The sequence below is a fragment of the Meleagris gallopavo genome, chromosome 17 (genome assembly GCF_905368555.1).
Source record: "Meleagris gallopavo chromosome 17, MGAL_WU_HG_1.1, whole genome shotgun sequence".
Lineage (NCBI taxonomy): Eukaryota > Metazoa > Chordata > Aves > Galliformes > Phasianidae > Meleagris > Meleagris gallopavo.
The window spans coordinates 4,856,592-4,878,288 of record NC_139420.1 but is presented as its reverse complement, the minus strand read 5'-3'; the positions used below and the strand labels follow the sequence as shown (position 1 = coordinate 4,878,288).

At 41.9% G+C, this 21,697-nt stretch overlaps 1 protein-coding gene across 4 annotated transcripts in view; it reads right to left on the bottom strand.

The window, feature by feature from the left end:
• The window catches only part of CCDC92 (coiled-coil domain containing 92), a 59,822-nt gene extending 39,637 nt beyond the window's left edge, over positions 1-20,185 (bottom strand). The window contains exons 1-7 of one of the 4 annotated variants that reach the window (XM_085238313.1): positions 20,076-20,185; positions 15,714-19,558; positions 12,775-12,964; positions 12,256-12,332; positions 11,574-11,696; positions 10,547-10,773; positions 4,110-4,173 (exon numbers count right to left, since the gene is read on the bottom strand). The gene's annotated coding sequence lies outside the window, so the exon portion shown is untranslated. Of the gene's footprint in view, positions 1-4,109; positions 4,174-4,867; positions 4,887-10,546; positions 10,774-11,573; positions 11,697-12,255; positions 12,333-12,774; positions 12,965-15,713; positions 19,559-20,075 lie in introns of those variants that run through there. The other 3 variants (XM_085238312.1, XM_085238314.1, XM_010720072.3) reach the window with 3 other exon arrangements.
• Between the last annotated feature and the right edge of the window lie 1,512 nt (positions 20,186-21,697).

The following is a 21,697-nucleotide window of genomic DNA, read 5'->3' as shown; positions in this document are numbered from 1 at the left end:
CCTTACCATTTGACTCAGAATGATTGCATTTTAACTTCTTCCCCCCCTGCTACCGTCAAGTTTAAAAACGAAACAAAGCACTCCCACCACCATCAAGGCATACCTAATGTCTGTGAAGGCACATGTCCCCTCACCTCCTGGTACTGAATAGTGAAAGGTTACCATAAGAATTTCAACTGCTTATTCATTATTCTTCAGTGAGAACTGACAAGATAAATACAATTATTCTGTATGAGTGAATTTTCAAAGCTCTACTTTTGGTTTTTATCCAAGATCCCATGAAAGCACATCATCAAAGATAAGCACACATACTGACCAGTAGGACTTGACATATTCTTAAACAGGGCATGATATCTATTCTACCTTTTGAAATCAAGGTCTACTGTCTGTCTGAGTGACCAGTGACTTGCCAGAACCAGCCCCATGCACTGCAAGAAAGAGCAAACGTTCAGGTAGAATGCACTTTGTCTCTAAAGGTTCAGGCTTCCCCCCCAGCTTGAAACTTTTCAAACTATTAATCCTCTTTGAAAACTTAAGCTCTTAGATTCTTAACACCTTTCTGAATTTCAGTTAGGGTAATTGGAAGGGAAAAATACTGATTTCAGTGGGATAACTCCTACTTTAGAGGTAGGATACGCTTAAGCAAAAGCATGTCTCTTGAGCACGTAGTCAGAGAAGCTCTGCTGAAACTGCAGATTCATGACCTTCTGTTAAATTTGCTTAGATAGATCTGCAGTGGATATGCTCTCTACCACTCTGCATCTGGTAAGACAGTTAATAAATACTTCTTTGAGCATCATCTTTCCCATGGTATTCTGCTCATTCTAATTCTGCTGCTAGGCAGAGCTCAGAAATGCAGGAATGTGAAAGTTAGAGGGAAGTTTTTGTCCCAAGTGCAAAACAATCTGGACTCCAGTACACATTGCCTTGGGTGTGGGAGTTAAACCCTGGGGGCCAAGAGAGAAGGACGAAGGCCATGGGTTAAAGGCAACTCCCTGCCAGGTCAACCTCCTTTTCCTAACCTAATTCTGAGCATTGCAGAGTCATGACCACCTCTGCTGGATTAGCACCAAAGTAGGATGGCTACAGAACCGAAATGGTGGCAGGTGAAAGAAAAAAAGAAGAAAAGGAAAAAAAAGAAAAAAAGGAAACGAAAGTTTGAAGGCTGCTATTTGGTAACTTAATTACTCTGAAGAACAAACAGTGAGGGAAATAGTTTTTCATAGAGGCAAACTAATAGGATTTGGAAAACAAGGTAAAGCCTTTAAACTGTTACACAGAGAAAGCTCTCTGGTTGCAATTAGGAAATGTAGCTCAGTCAGGAATGAAGTGCTTTTCCTTGCCAATGTCCGAGTCTTGTTTTGTCTCTGATAATTCCACATTCTGCTTTTAAGAGACAGCTCATGTTTGTTGTTAGTAGGTTCAGTATATTGGGCTGTGCAGGCATATTGTGAGCCCTTAAATAAACTACTGGGGAGGTGGGATTTTTTTTAACTGATGAACTTACTGAAGATAACATGTAAGCACTACGACTGATGATTAATTTTCAAACCTCTAGACAAATTAATTTTCTTGCTTAAGGAGAAAAAAGTATCTCTAAAATGTCTTGGCCGTGTTTGATATGCGGAAACCTGAAGGATCTCCAAAACAACCACCCTTTGCTATGAATGATGCCAAAATATGGCCTGTATCAGCACCCAGGGCCAAAGTGTTGCTTGCAAGAAACACTGGCACTGATTTCAGCAGAAGCAGTCTCCAGGCTTGCTCTCTCTTGGTTTGCTATGGCACATATGTTTTTGTTGCAGAAACTCAGTGTCTGCACTCACTCCATTCAGGTTGCCCTGTTCTGTTCCCCATTCTTAGCCCTTGCCAATTGTTAGCCCAAGAATCATTCGTGAGAATTAGAACAACAGTGGCAGCAAGTGAAACAATTCAATTCATTTCCTGCAACAGCATCTTTACATATATCGACAATAAATGGCTCAAAATGGGGAATTAATCCTCTCCATCCTTAAACTCTGCTGACTTTAATCCTTACTGATGCAAATTCCCACTCCTCCAAAGCAAAAAGCCCACAAATTTCCTTTGTTGTGACTCTAGCACAAGACACCATGTGCATGAGCTACCAGGGAATCACGTTGTGCCCAGTTCAACACAAGTAAGAAATGGAGGCAGAGGACATCCTCTCTACCAGGGTTTGGTTTGCACCCTTTGAGCCATGTGACTTTTGCCACCGTATTTCAAAGAGGTGTTCCCAGAATGTTGCACTGGAAAGAAAGTTTGAAAACTGGAAAAGGAGCAAGGGTCTGTCATTCTAGCTTCTAGCCAGGTGTCTCTTTTCTGGGCTGCTAGGCTTGCTTTCAGTTCTCCAGTCCATTACAAGGCGTAATTGCAGCGTAAGGAACTACAGTTGTTCCTTATAGCTCCTTATTGTTTAAGCCGAGGTCAAAGAATCCGTTCTTTGCACTTATTCCTGCAAAAGACTGTGTCAAAACCAGAAAAACTGTCAGGCAGAACAGCTGTATTTGAACATCTCCCTCTTCCTTGGCTGCTGCAAGGAAGAATTTGGAGAGACGACTGTTGTACAGACACTTGGATGCGTTTTAGTGCAGTATAACACAGCAGGCCTCCTTGGAAGTGAGCATTCCTCACTTCAGTTGATCCAGAATTCCTTGTGTCTCCTTGCAGCAGGTGGCCCTTGAAGTCCAGAGAGCTCCAAGCCACCCTGCTGCTTGTAGTATGGACTGCTCTACTCCACCTTTCTTATTCTCCTTAAGCCCCTTGTAGTCACTCCTTTCTCTCACAGCCAAAATAAGAGTCCTTGAGACAGTAGCTGTATCTTGGAAAAACTAAGAAACCCCAAAGCTCCAAACTTGGGGGAAAGCAGGTGGAAAGCAAGAGGAACGTATTTATAGTGTTAACCCAAGTGCAGCACTACACAAAATACCAAGAGGAAGACTTGAACATTATTTTTTTTTCAACTACAGATGGGCTGCATTAACCACAAAGGAAACACAAGAAGAGCTTATATCTGGAAGTAATAAAAAACATTTGCATAATGTACATGGTGCATTCAGTGGTAGCAGGAGGTGCTGCACGAACAACCCAACAGACTGGAGACTTCATTTATCAATGGGAGTGCAAAACCAGAGATCTCCTTCCAAAAGTGGCCTGAAAGCTCTTACAGAGGGAAGAAGCTGGATCCATCTTCCAAACATAGACTGTTCCACCTTTCAGAGGGTACCCACAGCTTCCCTGTAACCTCTGCAATATGCAGCAACTCTTCTCGAGATTCCAGAAATACACACACACAGAAAATCCATATGATTCAAACAACTAAGTTTTACATCCTAAACCCGTGCTGAAAGTACAGCACACGAGTGCTGAAGTGGTGGTGCAACAACCTGTCACGCAACAACGCCATAGGCTGGGTCTGAAAGCTGTGTCACTGCACTGATAGAAATCTGCTGGTGTAGCAATACCAGTCTTCCTGTCTGGACTAGCACAGAGATTGCCAGCACAGTTTCACTCCACTTTGTCTCTACCGTTCTGTGCTGTACCTCTCACACTGGTTGAGGCTGTAATAAATCCCAACTGTTATCTGCTGCAGGCAGTCAGCTGTGGATGATGTAAGTCAAGAGAACTTAAAGTAATACCAAATGAATGACACTCCTTTATCTACTGTCTTACGCCTCTTTTCTTCAGAGGATGACATTGGTAAGAATGGCCTCAACAATCCAATGGAATACAGGATGACCCAAAGCTACTTCCTCACAAGTTGTTGCCATGTGTAACATCAGGGCACAAACCTTCTTTAACATAAGTAATAAGGATGTGTGTATTTTGGAGCAAGGGGAGCACGGCTGAAATTCTTCCCTTGCTAACATGCCGCACTGCTAAGCTGCTATGGCAAGCACCAGAAGCAATAAACATAAAGTCAAAGGCATTGTAATGTAAGGAAAGGCTAGAGAAACCCAAACTGAGTTGTCATAATAACATAATCCAGAATTCATCGTTTTTGCAACCAAAAAGAAACTACTGATAGCCAATTTCCACCCACAAATAGCTGTAGTTGAGGCTCTGAGTTTAAAAAAAGTTGAATGACTTACCATATGTTGCACTGGATGGTTTTGGTCAGAGGTCCACAAAGGATCAGTTAGACAGCAATTTCTCCTGTTGAGACAAAAACAAAAAGGTAAAAATCGCCTTGCCAAGCCCAGAAGATAAGCACAAAGACACATTGTTTTAAATCACAGGAGAGCAGGTTGTGCTGGAACACATAAGGAACAAAGCAAATACAGACTCTTGGGGTGTTTAGACTACTGCCTGTCTGCCTTTTTCCAAGTTGGGTTGAATGAAAAAACAGTGTACAGAGCGTTCAGGAATAATGCAGACATGCCAGAGCACAGTGAGCTGTTTAACCCAGGGAGACAGCTCATCTACAGGTAAAGGTTCCAGGTGTTCAAAAGGCAATGAAGAGACATAGCTCAAACAGTGTGGTAGAGCTGAGCTGGCTCACAGCTTCACAACAGCTAGCCCTTGTTCTGCTTTCCTCCACATCTCATGGGATAACACCCAAGCCTCTTGGCAAATGGATCCATTGAAGTTTTCTGTCTTTATCCTGGAGAGCTTCGCTCCTGGAGATGTGCTGGGAAAGACACAATCAGCAGCAGATGCCCCAGGTTTTCCCTGGATTCTTTTTGTTTGATTTTCTCCTGAGTCCTGAGCACCTCCTTTGCCACCAGAAACAGGTCTCAGACTCTCAATAACTTCAACCCTCAATTTCTTCCCCTTTGCCTGAATAGATTGCAGGTTGTCTTATGCCCGGCTTATCTTTTATCTTCTGCAACAGCACTGCAAGACTTACACCATGGGTCCTGATATCAGTCAGCAGAGAGATAAGGGGAGACTTTCCTTGTAGCAGTTACTTCCAATTTATCCAATTCCAGGACATATCCCAAGTATATTTGCCAAGCTGTGCACATATGAGGAAGCTCCATGAGGCAGCTCCCAGCTTCCCATCTCTTGGACCACTTTGCCTCAGCAGCTCCCGAAGGTCCCAACCCAGTGGTTAAAAGGCAGGAGGGGAGCAAACAGCATTTGCTTTGTGTGACACAGAGGGCTGAGAAAATATGAAAGACAAATTATTCAAAATAAAAAGCGGTGCAAAAACAGATTAGAAAACTACTGTGCTGTGACTATTAATGAAGCGATAGAAAATATCAATCACTCCCCGGCCTCTGAAGCTTGCTGTGAGAGAAGAATTAGGAGATTTTATGTTCCAAGTACCAGGAAACCGCAGGGCCCTGGTGCCTAGTTCTCAAAAGAACACTGTTTGAAACGCGGGGAGGAAGGCAGAGTGCTGCAAAGACAGCCAAAGGGAAGGTTTAAAAATAGCAGCTTTCAGTTTTGCTTCTTTTTTTCCTCTTCTAAAGAGTCTGGATATAGAATCATGTCAGAGAGTGGATGAGGAGAGCAGACCAGCCCCTGAGGAGAGGGAAGTCCTCCCAAACACTGCGCTGCTGGCTGGGGGCTGTGCCCTGCTCATGTTACCTGCCAGTTCAGGGCCCCTCAAAGAGGCAGCTCCCTGCATCCCTATTCCCCCAGCCCAAGAGAAGGGCACTTGTGGAGTGACATCTGGGCAGCTCAGCAAGCTCATCCACTGAGACAGCTCCAGTGAGCAAAGCTAAGAGCTAAATGGGTGACCAAGCCTGACGTATTCCCTTTTGAACACATACAAAACCAAATTTCTATATCATTAAGGATATAATTGAAATGCTGTGCAAAGAAAGATTTACTAAAATGTCTAATTTACTAATGGTCTGTGAGTGCGTGCGTGTGTGTGTGTGTGCAGGAAGAGAACATGTCTGGCTGCTGTACACTGGCAAATGTGCTAAACCGAGGGAATAGGCACCCAAGTTCTGATGCTGGTCAAACTTGTCCATGATCTTAATTCAGATCTGTGCTATATGCCGTTTAAAAGAGCACCAGGCTGGATCCAAAGCACCTATGGAAGCAACCAAAGGTAGAAGCTGGATGTCGGCGCCTTATACAGGCAAAGTAGACAGGAAAGTATCTCCTGAAATGGACAGCAATGTCAGGCAAGGTCTGCAGAAAGAAATGGGATCTAGTCAGAACAGACAGAAAGTCAAAGCTCTTTTCTTACAGGGATGCCCCATAGGTCTTTGCTTTGCTTATGGAGATGGAAGAAAGACACAGCTGATGCTCTAGGGGGTTTTTTTCCTATCGGAAGAATATACACCAGGGAGCATTAAAAATGTGTCAAATGTATAACCAATACATTTGACACTAAAGTTACTAAAAGAAAAGGCAACACAAAGCAGTGCTTTTTCACACTTGGGGCTAAGAAGACAATTTTCCATCAAGATTCTTCTGGAAAATAGTAGGGAAGGGCTTAAAGCAATTTGCTGTTGCATGTTCATCTCTTATTGCACTCTCCTAGCACAGATCCCAGGGCTTTCATTTGCTTTTTAGCCCTCAACAGTTGTAAAGTATCCACAAATACTCATACTCAAGCCTCAGGACCTTGCTATTTTTCAGCTGGAAGACTTCAAAAGGTTCCCAAAGGCCAAAATGAAAAGGCGTTTTTATGTTTCCTAGAGAAAATCTTATGCTGATGCAGGAAGTGCTGATGTTTGAAAGATAAACAACCAACCACACTCACTGAGAAATGGCACAAAACATCTTCAAATTTGCCTCAGCCAATGTTTTGACCTCAGTAAAGCGACCAGCCAGAACTAGCTGGAAAACTCTCAATATTTGGGAAAAATGTGGCACCATCCTACCATCTCCAATCCAAAGAAATACATGAACACATTGTACTTCTGGAACAATTCTGGCCCTGACTGCATTTTGGGGCTATAAATGCAGACAGCAGAGGAAAGGGGGACATAAGAGGGGCTGTAGTGGAAAGCTGGCAGTAATGAGGGATGCTGTTTTTTCCAGAGTCCAATCTAGGAACAAGCCACGCACAAAGAACATTGCGTCATGCTTATGCTTCCCAGGTATGCCCTGGGTTGAAATTCTGATGGATTTCTGTGCTACCGGTGGCCACATCTCTCAAATCCTCTTCCTCTGCATGAAGAATCTTGCCTAGGACGTTTAAAATACACTTGTCAAAGCATGAAGTTCTGGCAGATCCATGTTAAGAACAATATTTGCATTGACAGCAAAGACATGGGCGTCCAGCGGAGATAAGCAATTCAGTCATGTTTAGACGTGTGAGAGTTCATGTCACAGCCTCATCCCAGGATAACCAGTGGCAAAATCCTTTTCTGCAATAGGCCCAGTGCTTTGGAGCCCACTTATGCCAGCAGACACTGGACCTGGCTGTCTTGCCAGCTATCAGTTCCATACCTTCCTCCTCTGTTTGTCAGATATTTGAGGCAACAATATATCATTCACCTCCCTTAAAACCAAACCAAACCAAACCAAACCAAACCATCCCCATGAGAGTCTGTCAGATGCTGTTCTCTTCCCACTTATGTCTCCAGCTGTTCTCTCCTTTGTGCTACCAGTTTTGTGCAAATCCAGGTCAACCCTGAAAAAAACTTCCTGGAAATTTTAAAAACCTTTCACTCTGTGATTTTAGGTAGAGTTTCAAACCTTTCCAATAAGATACTGCTTATTGGCCAGGAAGATCCCATAAATCATCCTGCTTCGATCCCTGGATTGGATGAGAAGTTCCAGCATAAACTTGCCAGGTGCAGTAAACTGTGTTTCCACAGATATTTGTACTCAGATTAGGTCTCTGCTAATAGCAACTCACCAGCAGCAGCATTGGCTACAAAACTCCATCATCAGGTGTTTCATCAGCCAAATCACTGAAACCTTATACAAGATGACCTCCTGTTGCCCAGACCTATAGAGCAATACAAAACTACTGCAAAGAGCTCTTTTTGTTCATTTTATTATCTCTGCACTGAATGGGCTGGATCAACATTAAGGCCTCAGCAACAGGCACTGCAAGGCAGCCCCTACCCTCAGGAGTTTAAGATCTAAACCAGACAAAGCAGAGAATAGTCCTTAATTGCTTTTTCTTATGCTGGAATATTTTAGATGAATAAAGCTGAAGGTTTTGAAACACAGTAGCTGGCTCTGAACTATTTGCTTTGTATTCTGCCTGCTTAAAAGGTACCAGGGTGAATTTATCCCTTTGGTTTTCATTTGGGCAGAATCCCAGGTCTCTGACTTAGCTCCACATCTTGATTGCACCTTACCACTGTGTCAGACAAATATCCATGCAAAGCAACAGCATTACCTCTAGCAGATCCTCTGGGAATTTACATTTATGTCAGTGGCATTCAGGCACCTTCTGTCCCTGTTCCTCTGCTCAGGACTGTGCTGCCAGCATAAACCAAATGAGCAACAACACTTCACACGTGGTCAGGAGTGAGCCTGAGTTATCACAATTAGGGCATGATGTCAGCAAGGCAAAAACAAACAAACAAACAAACACCCAACACCTACACCTGTGCTCCTGATGCGGTCTGGAGCCCTGGAAGCCTCCACCTGGGAAAGCAAAACAGTTTCTAATATCTCAGCTTTAGTGGGGAATTTCCTTTCTGTAGTTCAGGTGGAACAATACTTTAAACAAAGCTATCGTAGCCTGATGGCTGAAGAGGCAATTTAAGGGAAGGCATCCAGTAGCTGGAAATAAGGCTCCATTACATTGTATTAACTATTAAGCTTAGTGTAGTAAGCCAGACAACTGCATACTGAATTAATAATGTTATTTATTCCATTTGGTGGAGTATGGAGGACACTCAATCGTCACAGCTTTTTAGATCAGAGCTGGCACCAGCAGCTCGGCTTTGAGAGTATTTTATGGAAAACATAGAGGTGGATTGAGTAGCTGAAAGAGAAGAGAGTGTGAATGTGTGAAACACAGCAGATTTGGTAATAATAAAGTTATATGACCTTGATTCTTCACTTGGCTTCTAATGCTCCAGAAACACTTTGTCTTAGGAAAGCATAACCAAGTCCCCAAAGATAAGTTTAGGTTGGATCTTGTATAGGATCTGGAGGCACTTAACTTCTTTTATTCTTGTCAAAACATTTATTATTTTGAAAGCAGAAAGTATCTGCTCAACTCAAACAAAAAAGTGTCATGGAGAAATCTGAAGCATTATTTTTTTATTGGGGAAAAGTAAAAAAATAAAAATAAAAAGCTAGAGAGATGAAAAGAGTGCTGATACATTTGTCTAAAAGCAGGTGTTCTCCCCTAACCCCTTTTAAATTTGGAATGATCAACTACTAAAAAAATACTTGCATGAAGTTTCACAAAGAAGAAGCTTTACCTTTTGAAATGGGAATTAAAATATTACAAAGGTACAATAAGGCATCAAGATACCCTTTATTATTCTTTCATTTTTTCTGCTTCCCAATGCTGGGCTTTCCGATTGCTATCTCTTACAGCCATGTGAAGAAGTTGCTCCCCATGAAGGAATTAATATTTTTCCCCATCATTCAGAGGTACGCTCTATCACTACTCCAGTATATTTTTCAACCCTAACCACTTTCCATTTGCTGTGGGTTCTAAAATTCAGTCTACTTGAGAAAGAAATAACTGATCTGCTATTTCCCGTAACTCCAATTTCCATGCCTTTCATGGAGCAATTTCACTGACTTCACAGGAGCCTATCTAGATTTACACCTGCACAAAACTGAGGCAAAAAAAACCCTGACCCTTGGCACAGAATATCAAGTTCATAAATGTGTTCTGTATCTCTGTGAATCTCCCCATCTACAAAGGTGAACAGCTGTTGCTATAAATCAGACAGTCTGAACTGGCCATTAGAACTTCATCCAGATGCTCCGTTTAAACTATACAAAGGCAACGTTTTAGAAATAAAATCTACTCTGGTGTCCTCAGGGACACCTTCTGTTGGAGAAAATCTCACAATTCAAAGTTAAAATTAGCTCACTTTAATGCTTTTGCAGGAGAACCAAGATGCTCAATAGTAACATTGCCTTGAGAAGGCCTGTTAAATGACTTAAGGGATCCTAAACATCTGGCACTTTGGTACATACTGCATTGGAGACATCTAGCATCTTTTCCAACTTTGCTGTGGTTGTAACTTTGGACTATTAGATAGAATGGCTGTATCTAGTCCAGTTCCCATCAACCATTCTCTCCATTTGAGTAGGAAACACTTGCTAAAGTCTGGAAACAGCTGGTAGAATTGACTGTAGCTTGTATTAGCAAAAAAAAGTTCTTGTTTCTGACCACAGACTGCCCTTTAGATTCTGGCTGCAATTGCCAAAGGCTCTTCATAGCTTTTAGGATGAGGCTGTGTCATCCAAGATGTAGCTGGCTGTTTTAAGGGTTGACTTTTGGAGCATAACACTTGCTGTCAGAACAAATATAGCTTTATGCAAAAGCAGAGGGGAACAAGATCTGCAGACCCATTTTACCAATAAGACAGAGGAAGAATAAACTGACTTCCAACTGAGAGAAAGAGAGCTATGTCTTTCATTCTCAGGGACATGCCATAATTCAGGCAGGCCAACATGCAAGTCTTACCTACACGCCATTCATCAGAAGTTTAATTCCAACTAGGCAGGGCTTCTGGACTGAACCTGCTGCTCCTTCAGTACATAGCACACATTTTTGCTCTTATTCATACGAAGAGCTTAAATGAAGCTCAAAGGCACGAAATGGTTCCTCAGTCTCATCAACCACTGCACGGTCACTCGTTTTGTTCCCAAAGTGGCAGTCTTCTCTGCCTGCACCAAAGTCACTGCTTCATCCTGAGAAGTGAGACCAAATAAAGTGCCCCCTTCTGTCAGGTTTTGCCATTCATCTTTCTAACAGTACTGGAGTGTCAGACACAACATGAACATGGAAAAATCGATCAAATACAGACAGAGCTCTACTTTGAGCCTCCAGACAGTCACACACAGTAACAAGCTGAGCTCCTTTCACTCAATCCCATGTGTTATTCCGAGGCTATGAAAAGGAACTTTATGATACACTGGAAGGGGTGAAGTATCAAAAACTAGTCTGAAGAAACCAAGAGCTTGGATTCTTTTTCCTTTGATACATGCTTATGTAAATTCAAATAAATATGCCTAAATGCAACCTTTCTTTAATACCAGCAGAGCTTATTAAATCTATTTAAGTTAGACAAGCTGGGCTTCTTGTAACGCCGGGAACTCCCCAGACAGTTTTCTTTCCTACTTAATATGATACTCTACAATTACACATACCAGAGACTTCCACTCTAGCATTTTAATTTACAAATACTTTTTACATTTTTTAATGTCTCTGTGGGCAAGTAGGCATTAAGAGTCCACTTTATTCAAGAGTGATCAGTCGAAGTGTGGAGAGGCAGCCTGTTTTGCTCCAGATCACCCACTACACTAAAATACTAACAGTTTGGAAACCTCTTTCCTTGCCCCTCCTTAGTATTCACACAAATAAAATTTCTAATTTAATTCATTATTTAAAAGCAGATACAATATCTGAATGCTGAGCCAAATGCTCCAAGCAGAGACACAGAGTACAAACTCAGTACCAAAAAAGCTATATGAAGCAAGTAGAGACTAACCTTAACCAAACGTGGCCACAGTGAGGACGTCCATCACTCCTTCCTCACCAAGGGAGCGCTGCTCTCTGTCACAAAAATCTGTCAGACATTTCCTCCACGTCTCTTCCCAGAGCCAAGTATTTTCTAGGGGAGAAATAGGTATTACTAAACTATACCAACTCATTTCTGTGTTTTCTCAGATGTCACACAGCAAGTGGGCTTTATAGGCAGTGCACCAAGGGCAGAAGATAAACCCCAAGGTGCATGGGGCTGGTTGCATTTGTAGGAAGGTATCTAGGCTGCAGGAGGCAAAGCTGGGAGATGAACAGCCCTGGGGATGGCTTGGAGTAAACCTTGCACTAGCATTTCTGTTTGCAGATCTATTCCTGAAACGCTCTATGCACAATGTTTTAAGGGGATAAACTGAAAACTGCCATCCCTCCACATAAGTAAAGGGAATTGTCATAAAGCTAACAGATCCTTCTCTTAAGTAGCTCCCAAGAATATGAAGTGAGAATGAGGTGCCTAAGAAAATAACTTTCCTGCTGCTTGGGAAAAACACTCCTAGGACAATAACTTTATAGCTGTGATTGATACAGGCTTTGAAAGAAAGCAGGGGTCTGAAAGACTCTGTGTATTGTCTGAACAAGAAGAATAAAGACATCAAAATAAAACAGGTATTTTTTTAAGTTCTGTTCCTTACCTTCAATTATCAGCTTTAGGGTAAGTTGCTGGAATGATTACAGGCTGCCAGTTGCTTTGTGGGAATCTGATACACACCTGGCAAGCACAGGGAGCAGTGAGCTGTTGTTTGTAGTGTTCTGCCCACCCAAGGGACCATCCTTGCAGGTCAAGTTCTTTGTGGGTTTCCAGAAACAGATCAGTTGCCATTCTCTGGCTGCCCTATCACTGCCAGAGGTGATGTGAACTTTTTTAAAAATGTCTCCACAGAGAATTTTTACAGCCACATTGTGCTCCAAAGGTTGGAGCAGAGAAACATGAACCCATGACCTCTGCAGCAAAAACCCTGGGACTCCACAGGAGCTCTGCAGTTTGTTTAATCTGAAGCAGGATTTGCTGCCAGGTTTGAACTCCCAAGACTTCTTACAGCTACACCTTGATGGTCTCCCTGTTGGACACACCACTCTCTATTCTATTTGACAACTGCTCCATGCAGAATAACTAGGTGTGATCGTGGAGTCCAGCAATGGAAATCATTTACCTGTTGGGTAATGGTCTCACTTTTCTGCAGAATCCAGACCACTGGCTTTACTGAAATTATGATGGACAGAAATTTCTTCTTTGTGAAGAATTTCTTCTTTGCGAAGAAACCTAATGGCCACTCTTCCTTCTTCATGTCACTTCAGTGACTTCTGGGCAACTGCAGCAGCACCGAAGGTGGGTTTGTCCATCTGGGGGATCACAAAGCTTCCTTCAAATCCTTTTTTATTTACTCCAGTCAGCTGTGTTAAGCGTATCAATTCAATCAGCTATTTTCCTCACCATAAAACCAGATGTGTGCCGTCACGGCCCATCTACAGGGACTGAATCAATGCCATTTAGAAAATGCACAATAAAAATAAAAAATCCCAAGAAAGCTGAGATATGCTGATGTTTGGAGCTCTCAGACTTTCCTAGGTAAATTGCTTTTCTTTTGAGTCCCATTTATTTTTGTTACCTCCAAAGAAATGCTGTTGTAGCCACATTTCTTGGAAACAGCGTTGAGATCTAATGGGTTGTTACTGATCTGAATTCTCAGGGGAGACACTGGAGAATAAAGGGAATGTGGTATTATCTTTGCTTCTGGGCATCAGCAACTTCTGCAAGCAGTGTGTGCAATACATGTCATTCTTTGCTGAGGCAATTAATTACCTTGGTCCCCAGTGAGATGAACTATTCAGCTTAAAGAAACACTGCAGCTCCTCGAGCTTGGGTTAGCTTCTGGGTATTTGGGTAGATGTGTGAATCTGGGGGGGCTGTAGTGTTCAGTTTTTATTTCTTCTCAGAACATGTTCTATTCTTTTCCGATGTACTCCGTATAGACACTGCTACCTGAAGCAGTTCCTCTTTAGGGGAGTCACATAGGAAATGTGGCCTGGCTTCTTCTCAGCTTTGAGTACTGGCTACCAGGTCTCCAGGTCACCTCCTTCCTAAGCAAATCTGAGGAACAGAGGAAGGAAAGGATCCCTGTGCCCCATCTATACCTGCAGCTACAAAGAGGACTCTGTACAGGAACAGAGTGGAATTTGCTGGCTGCAGAGTGCTTTAAGCAGTGCAGCTGTAATGTGCTACATGCCAGATTGTAGACATTCCTGGCACAGATTTCCAGAATATGAATAAACTTGGGATGTATGTATAAAACAGCACACAACATGGCCGTCAGAGGCCGGGAGAGTGCATGGCAATGCCTTTGGACACACACAGCCTGAAAGGCCAGGTGTCACTTTCAACTCCAGTATCCACATATGCCAGTCCATTATTTCAGTGTGTTGGAGGAATTATCTCATAATGTCATAGCTCTCCAGTGCACAGACTCATTTCCAATTGCAGGGTCCCTTGATGACCGCCACAAGACGTAGCAATGAAATACCACAAATGTCATGAGTAGGGAGGCAAGGAGAACTTGAGAATGTGTTAATTAGGCAGGCTTAGGTGGGCTGCAAAGTCTCTAAGGTCGTCCATCCTGAGATCCAGCAACAGGGGTAGAGTCACAAGTGATTCACCGCAAAGGGAAGCATTATTTTAGAAAATGAATAATTAAAATTCAGGAACTGCTGAGCAGCACTTAAGCAAGCCAAATCCTAATGTCTGTGTAAATAGTATGCCCAGTGTATGTCTAGTCCTGTGCCATTATAACACTTCTTTGGAAAAAAAACCACAGGGGAACACGACTCCACAGGCAGCAATTAAATAGTCAAGAAAGATATAGAGTGACCCCACATCTAACAGCTGAGTACTCTCAGTCTCTGGGGAAAGACTGCTGCCATATAGATGTGAGGTGGTTTTCTCTGATGCAAGCTGGTGCATCAGACCTCGCAAGAGGCAGTGGGGGTTTTTCTGATGACACAATGATAATGTCTTTGCATCATTGAGTGCTGTTAATTAAAACCAAAAGCAAGAGAATGTTTTCCAAAGATTACTTGCTCTTTTTCCTCCCTGAGTTGTTTGACAATTTAAAGAGTGGAGCTCTGTGCGGGCACAAGTCCAAACACTTAAATTAGGCCAGAGGTAACTTGTGTCCTTGGCATAACTGCCATAGCTGCAGAGAGAAACAAGTCAGCAACAACAAATTCTGGAAACATACATACCCAGACGTAGGGTTTAAAAGCATGAAAATGGCATATGCTCCTGACCTGTTCTTTACACTCTACTATGTTGCACAGTGTTCTTTCTCCTCTCCAGAGCAGAGAGAAACAAGATCTTTAAACATTCACGGTGAATTTTCAAATCAATAACATATGAAACTTTTTCTAAAAGGTAAAGATGTTGTAAAAATCAATGTCAGTGAGAACACTGCCAATTCAATTATGCTTGTTCCTCTCAAACTGAAAAACTGAAAACAAACGAGAAAAAGAGACAAGAAACAAACAAACAAACAAACAAAAAAAAAAAAAAAAAAAAAAAAGGAAAAAGATGTGGGCTTATTTCAAGCCCAATAAATGTTCCTTGGGCTAACATCCCAATTTGGTAAATATTCTGAGGGCTTCATATGCCAAGTCCCCTCAAGGGGTCATAATTAACATAACATTAACATAATTAACCCTAAATAGGGCTACCTTGTTTCAGAATCAGTCTCATTTTAAGCAATATTTCTGTCCATGTCCACAATTTTAAAACAATGTTGTGTCCATAAGATGGCATGAAAGCGCCCCAGAAATGGAAATCAGCTGTCAAAACTTAGACACAAATAAGTGTGATTAGACATGGCAGCTGTCTAGAAAACATTCAGCTTTTTCACTGAGTTTTGGACAAAATATGAATGATTGTACCCATTCCAGTAAGTGCAGAACCAGAAAAGCTCCCACATTACCCTCTGCTTCTCAAGGCAAATTTTGTTTCAAAAGTTGATCCCAAAGAAAAAGAAAACAACAGATATAAGTACAAACAGCTGTGCTCCTGTGGGGTTAGCTGAAGACTGCAAGGAGTAAGTGAATCACTCACCCAAAGACATGCTGTACGTAGCACCCAACCAGAGTGCAGAATGCAGGCCACCACTGGTAGGGCTGAGTGGTGCAACAAAATCCTCATCCAGCAATCATAACAGTTCCAGTCTCCGAGCAGGACTTGCACTTTTGGTCTTAACATGGACATGTCACCTCTATACTCCCTGGAGAGGAAAAAATATCTGCCCAGCAGGCTGCTGTGGGAGTCTTTCCACAGTGTTGAGCAGGGAGATCCTTTAACTGGAAGGTGCGGTAAGCACCAACGCACAAGACTGAATGCTGTCCTATGCCCTGGTGTGTGTTACATGAATTTAATTCCAGACTCCTCACTTCACCAGAACGAAGATATCAGAATGTTCTTGTGTGCAGGTTACCATATCCCAGTTTTTGTCGGTCGGCCGTCAGTAATCTTCCCATAGCTGGAAGAGAATGACTAGGAAGCAAATACCAACACCAGTAATTTGGGTACAAAGCCAAATTCAGAATGACCTTGGCCACTCTCATATGACAAAAATCTCATAAACAGACACCAAATACAAAATCAATTACAGAATACCCTGGAAATCTGTACTTGGTTATCTTGAAACTAAACCATGTCAGGAATTTGAGTGAGTTTTTACTTAAACGCTCACATTATTGGCACTTGATCAGATACAGATAAGTTAGATTTCCAGCTTGTAAAGAGAATAATGCAAAAGGAATTGGAGTAGATTAATTTCACGTGTTTCATTTCAGGACAGGTAGTTTTCTAAAGCACTAAAACAACATTAATATAAATCTAGATTATAATGGAGCTGTAATTTATGGGAAAAGTTTTAAAGGTTTGAAGCCCAACAGTTTTTGCAGCACTTAAGAATTTTCTTTCAGTATGGTGCCAAACCAGTAAGATTCACAAGCTGTTGAACATGTGATTATTACTCTTTTTTACCAAATACTTGATTACATTACTTGGTTTGCCCCTCACCAGGGGAACAGAGTTCTAAAGTATAGTTTGTGATTTTCTAAGAGTCAGATTTATTATCACATTTTCCCGATATTTTAGTCCAGTACCAATCACAAACACAACTGGGGCTTGTCCACATCCTGTCTGTGCCCTCCACAGAGTACCTGCACTACAGAGATTACTATTGCAACAGTCAAAAAAATCACAGCCTGAAGCACTTCTTGCAATTCACATGGGGTGTGACAAGGATGTTCAGTGATAATACGCTTCTCACTGAAATACTGAAGGCAAGTCGTGCTGTCATGGAACTTTGAAATCTGCATTTCTAGAGGATGGGGTTGTATCATCAAGATTTACAATGAAAACTTCACTGAGCAGAGCACGTTGCAGGACACAGACCTCAAAACACTCAAAATATCCTCATCAAGCCTTCTTTTCTCCAAAAATCTCTGCTAACACTATGGAAGCAATAAAATACTTCAAACATACTGCACAGAGAATAAATAAAGCCAACTGTCAAAGGACAGATCAACAGATCAGCTGGAAATACTCCAAAAATATCAGTGTTTTTGAGCTATTCCCTTTTCTGCTAAAAAGGTATCGTATCTTGTACTTTACCTAAAGCACTGTTGGACAAGAGGGAACAGATATTAGAACATTTTCAGAATTGAAATTAATAGAATACTTTGTAGTTTTATTGGGGAAGAAATACAGAATGGACAGAGAATACCCTTGTAGTATCTTTTCACAAATTAACTGGCAGACGTGAAAGCCATTTCTCTCCAAAAGCTTGGACTGATGTTACTTGGGATCTCATGAAAATAGCCGTAAAGTCTGGTTTACCAAAATGACTCCAATAGCATTAAGTACAGTTAGACTCTATAATAATCTAAACAAAGTTTGATGGAAATATGATTTTGCAAGTTAAAATGAAAATATTGAATTTTCCATGAGGAAAACACAGATAATAGACCAGCTAGGGAAAATGTGTTCAATGACCATGTGGATATCAGTATGAAAGGCAAGCTTTTTTATAGTATAATCTCATTTTTATTGATTGTTAGAAAACTGAAAAGCTCCCTGCACAAGGTGATGGAGAAATCCTGTTGGGACCTGGCTGTGGATACTGAATTGTTTTACTCTTCTGACTTGTTTTAACTGAGCTGCTCTTGTGTGGTGGTTATGTTTCTCTCCCCAGACACCTCCATGAGCCAGACTGTGCTGCCATGTCTACCCTACAGGTGGGAAACAAAGGCAGACAAGTAATGGGCCAGATTTCCAACTGCCCTTGTTTATGGAAATTAAAGTATTTGTTGAAACACAGCTCACACATGCTCATGCAGGGTGCTTGATTTCCTTCCAGTCCAATCCAATGGGAGTCTTCTAAATAGTGTAAAATACAACACCTGAACATTATGATGGAAGATCAGAATGACCTGTTGCAGAATATGCTGGCTACTGCGATCCCAATGGCTTTCCTGTGCTCATCCTCACTGTGACTGGCTGGAAGTGTCAGCAAACCATGTGGAATGGCTGCAAATGACTCTCTCCTCAAGACTGTGAACAATGCAGCTTGTAAAATGCAACAATAAGGACGTCATTGGTATCTGTTCCAGCTTGTTCATATGTCAATAACCACATGGAAGGTGTCCTGAATGCCTAGCAAATGGTTTCCATATAGTTTTGGGGAGGAATGTGGCTTTTCAGGTTAGTTCCTGTAAATTTTGAAGACAACTTAATAGGTCAGGGAGTTTCTGCCATAGGAGCTCCACCTCTGCTTTATATGAAACTTGCTGAAACTTTTAGATATTCCCCCAAAGATTTTCTGAACTGTGTCTTTAAAAAAAACCAGCGCCCAGTGACAAACCCAGTGTCACTTTCCTGGTGGTCATGGTACTTTAGAGTTATTAAGAGAGACTATCCAGAAGGGAATTTCTGAAGACAAATCTGGACTGTTTCTTAGTTGCACATTTCTCTTTTACTTTATGTTTGAACACAGACTTGGGGTAAGTCCAAGAGCTCCTTCAATCCTCCCAAGCTGCAGTCTTACCCACAAACTTAAGAGATGCCGAGCATCCACACACTAGTTGTATTCCTATGTGGCAGACCTCTGAGCAAGCTCCCAGAAAATGGAGGCTTGTAGGTGTGCATTCTGCCAACAAAGCAAGCAATCTTAAAAAATACAGGCTTTCAATTATGATTAAAAGGCCAGGTAGCCTCCAAGCCAGAAGAGAATAATCTCTCTGTCTCTGTGAAGTCCCTTCCTTTCCAGCGGCTGTACTGGTGGTTGCAGCCAAGCCAAAATGAAAGATGCTTTGCATGACTTTCAGTGTTTACTCTCACAGGAAGCACAGTATCCTGTCTGGCTGTTGGTATGCTCACCACCTGATTCCAGCACACTCCAAACAGCAGTCTTTTTACACAAGCAGAATGTGCTGCAGTTTAAATGCGGGGAAAAAAAATAAGCAAGAAGGGCTGCTCTATTAATTGGTGGGTCAGCACACTATTTGCTTAAGTGTTAGCATTGAATCAAGCTCTTCCTTTTGCAGCCCAGCAGAGAGGCTCGGTGCTGCATGTCTGTGCCCTTCATGACTAACAAAAACTGAGGAGTCATAGAGACACCACAGTCCTCTGAGTACTCCATTCTACAGCCTTCAGCCATCTGTGAGGGTGGCAGGAGCCGGGGCAGGACTGTGAAAGGAACTTAAGTCTGCCTTACCCTGTAGGACAACCAGTGGTTGTAGCATGTGTCCAAAAATGGTCCCTCCAGACAACAGTTCTGTGACTTTACAGTGTGATTTCATCAGTAACACTGAGTGATTCCACGACCTTTGTATTTGGTACTGGTGCATTTGGAGAAGTGCAACTTCTGAGCCCACCATTCAGAGTATGTTGATAGACTGGAAAAGATTCAAAGAATCACAAGATTACTGAAAAGGTTGCAAAATAGCTTTCAGGCAGAAGTAACCAAGATTGCAACTTACTCTTCCTGTTATAGAATGTTCTTATATTCTCTTGAAGCAGAAATACTGGGAATAAAACTGATCTTAGGATTTTTATTCTGGCAGATAAGAGATATAAATGAGATCTGGTAGCTGTGGCCTGATCTGAAAATCTCTAACAACTGGAGCAATGCATTAAGGTAATTGGTTCTTCACTACTGACTACCTCTGAAGCAAGCCCGGACTCCTTTCTCAAACACATATTCAATTCAAAATACATTGATCTGGAATCAATTTTTATTGCTAGACTCTGCGTTATATGGAGAAGTAATGACCTATTAGGTTCTGTCTTTAGGTTTCTAAAAAATGAGGAATCTCCCTAGAAATTTGGGAAACCTCTGATTCTCCTTTATGCAAATATTTATTGACTTTAAGACACATTTTACCAGCTCCGCCCAACTGATATGAAACTTACAGCTCCACCACAAGTTGTGTCTCCCAAGAAGGTGGCTCATTGCTGAAGCCTTGCAATTTTTTTCCTTGGAGTTGAAAAAACGTAGGGAAAGTTCACAGGTAACACGTGATCTGTAATTTCATACAATAGCTCACTGTAAACTCTCTGCTTGTGTTGATTCAGTAACCAAGGAACCCCCAAGATACATTTCTTAAAAATCAATTAAAAACCCTCTCCAAACAGCACAGAAATGAATGATCTCAGGTTGCACACCAAACCAACCTGGCCTTTTATCTTTCTAATAAATGTAGCAATATAAACACAGCTATAGACATTGTTTTCTAATTAGGAGAATGTGCCATGGGATGCTTACAGACCCCTATGGAAATGTATAGACATTTGGTTGCTTAGCAAATGACAGAACCTGAAAGATGTCTCAACTAAGACATTTACAATTAGTTTGGCAGGAGTGGAAATAAAAACTCTAGAAGCAAACATTAGGAACATTGACCCAAGAAAGGCCAAGACAGTGCTAAGGAAGGTTTTGCAGAGGTATGCCTTACCAACAATTTTTATTTGAATATTAGCTTACCACAACTTTGTGTTTGTGAACAGCTGAATTCAGACTGCTATTGAGAAGCACTTGCAGGAAGCACCCACACATGGAAGCTGCTGTGGCCTGGTCTGCCACGGCCACATTCTCCATGTTTGATACGTGGCAGACACTGGGAGCTTCAATCCTTCAGGGCTGGATATAGCTGGGCAGACACTGTTTATCTGAGAACAGAGTGAAAAAAAATCAGTGAGAGACTCATTTGCCATGTGGAGGTGAAACCAAAGAGAGATGCATGTGGCATGGCTCCTACAGAACATGTTACCTGGTGGATGGGTGGGAGAAGGCTTTGACCATCTGGATTTATGGGTCTGCACCGTTTGTGACTGTGGCCTCGGTCCCTAAAAGGAGAACCTCCTGGGTCTTTGAGGTGCAGCTGTGTATGAGAACCAGTTCATAGCAATCTCTCAACCTCAACCTGCTGTGAGCCATGGAAAGCAAGTTCCTGTGCTGCTGGCATTTGTGTTTTAATAAACAAGGGAATCTAAATGGACAATTTAATTCTTACAGCCATTGTGGTTAGCTCCAAACTACACTCTACATAGTTGTGTCGTTGTCACAAGGGAACTCTTCCCTTTTTGTACACAGTTAGTAGTTCTACTTCCAAATTTTCTCACCTTCATGGTGATATTGGTTTTATCCTCCTGGAAATTGGAAAAAAACTCTGGTGCAGAGACAACGTGCTATCTTTCAGGTTAAGTAGTCAAATAGACGTGAGAAAACATTGTGTACTTGCTTGTGAAAAGAACTTTCCTACAGCATCATCTCAGTAGTATTACCACATCTACCCCAAATACAACAGAGAGATACATCATACAAAACTATCTTCAGACTATGTTGTCTTCACACAACGTTCCCTTACCTTGGAAAAGCAGGAGGAAACATGCCTGCACAGTAAGTCAACCAGATTGCAGTACTGCAAGCATTTACTACTTTACTGTTTGCCCCCTCCTCACTCCCATCAAGGGTTTCACCTCTTAGTGCCTGAGTTTGAAAGGGTGAGGTGTTGGGATTTAAAGGTTGCTCTGAT